The following is a 2225-nucleotide window of genomic DNA, read 5'->3' on the forward strand; positions in this document are numbered from 1 at the left end:
GATAGATAGGGGAACACTGAGACAGGTTTGCATGGCCTAGTGGGACAGAGGGAAATAGTGATGCATACGCAACCTTGGACCAACAGGGCTCTGGGATACAGGAATCTAGGTATAGCTTGAAGAGGGTAAATAATACTAAAATCCTTGACTGCCTTATGAAAAAAAAAAAAAAGTTAACCGGTTTTCCTAACATGGTTTGTTGTATTGCTCCTTCATTAGGTTCAGATGCTTTCTTTGTTTCCTGTTAAGACATTTAATATCTGACCCTGTTTCAGAGTTGTAATGTCTGTTGTAAGATATTGTGGCAGTTATAAAACAAAATTTTAATTCTTAACCTCTACTTACTAGTTGTATGACCCCAGGTAAGAGTCTCTTTGAGTTTTAATTTACTCATCTATAAAAAAGTGACAATAAAATCTACTTCACAGGGTTGGTTTAGAAGGTTAAATGAAACAGTGTATCTAATGAATTCATATACTTTGTCAATAAATGGCATTTCAAAAAAAAACAAAAAACAAAGCAGTGAACTACATCTGTTTTATCTGGCCACTTTAACTGAGGATGCTGCTACCATGTTGGCAATATTCATGAATACCATGGAACACACTACAGTTGTGTGTGTGTGTGTGTGTGTAAGTATGTGTGTGTTTGAGGAGAGGGTGGGTGAAGTGCAGTGAACTATTTAATATGGCTCGTCTACCCCTAGTCTTTGTAACTCTCACCAAACTGCTTTTTTCCTGATGGGTCTAGATAAGAGAAAATGGGGGAAATGTTGGTAGGATGATATGGTTCAGTTGTATATGGTAGAAGAGGGGAATGATGAGTATAAATTACAGCCTCAAGAACAGTGGTAGCAACAGGGAGTATTCATTCTGTCACTAACTTTCCTCATAAGTTTCCACAGGGAGAAAGTCCAACAAAATCCTGGAGGAGTTTTCACAGAACTTACTCTATGAATCAAGAGGATACAGGCAACACAAGGAGTGAGATGGGCTGGATGCTGTGGAGCATACCCCAGATGTCCCTTCCAAGACTGAAGCAATTAGTTTCCTATCTGTCAGAAATACAGCAGGAATTGTGGCCACTCTCAGGTGAGTGCCTCTCAAAAGACTCGCCCACAGCTGAACAGAGCCTTCTTGCCCAAAGTTAAATATGAGGTCAGTGCTGGATTGAGATGTAGCTCTTTCCCTAAAATTTGGAACAACTCTTGAGGGCCACCTTTGTTGTTGTTTAGTGCTGCTGAGTCAGTTCTGACTCGTAGTGACCCTGTATAGGGTTTCCAAGAAGCAGCTGGTGAGTTTGAACCACGATTTTGTAGTTCAAACCAACCTTGCGATCCAGTGCTTTAGCCGTCAGTTCCACACCAAGAGGACCACCTTTAGCTCAACTAAAACCACAACGCTTCTGCTATTGAGTCTATTTTGACTCATACTGACACTGTGAGACAGAGTAGAACTGCCCCATAGCACGTCCAAGGCTGAAATCCTTGTGGGAGCAGACTACCATATCTAGTTGATGGGTTTGAACCAACAATCCTTTAGTTAGCAGTTGGATGTTAAATCACAAGGTTGTTGTTAAACAAAGCTCCTTTTAATTAGGCTAAGTCCCCCAGTAAATAAAGGATGTCATTATATTCAGGTTCAGTGTAAGCTCAGCAAAGTTAGTATATCATAATCGTTGAGAGTAGAAATTTAGAACAGACTGCACTAGTTGGAAGTTGAAATGAGGTTGACAATAGCAGAGTCCTGGTGTGTCTCTGTGGATTGCTAGCCACCAGGTCTATGGTTCAGACCACAACTGCTCCTTGGAAACAAGCTCTACAAGGTCAGTATGAATCAAAGGGGACGCTACCCCACTTAACAACAACAATAATGATGCTTATGCCTCAGAGAGAGGTTGGAAGTATTAACTTTGGTAATGTATGTATCACAGTCTCTAGATACGCAGGAAGTAGTCAGTCTCTAATTTATGTCATTATTAGCTAGCTTGTCTTAATTCTGGAGCACAGCCATCCATCCCTACTTCTCTCAGCTGAGCCAGGAGAGTTCATGTTCTTTCTCTATAGAACTGAATGGGGTTTCTTCAGTCTCTCTTACATATGAGGTCTCAGGAATGTATTCTAAGTATATTTTTTAATGTCTTATTTCATCAGGAGACTCCATTTAAGATAATGAAAAGTCAATGCTAAGGATGGGAGGAAATATTTACAATACTGTTCTTTGACA

The sequence above is a fragment of the Chrysochloris asiatica genome, unplaced genomic scaffold, assembly GCF_000296735.1.
Source record: "Chrysochloris asiatica unplaced genomic scaffold, ChrAsi1.0 scaffold00349, whole genome shotgun sequence".
Taxonomy (NCBI): domain Eukaryota; kingdom Metazoa; phylum Chordata; class Mammalia; order Afrosoricida; family Chrysochloridae; genus Chrysochloris; species Chrysochloris asiatica.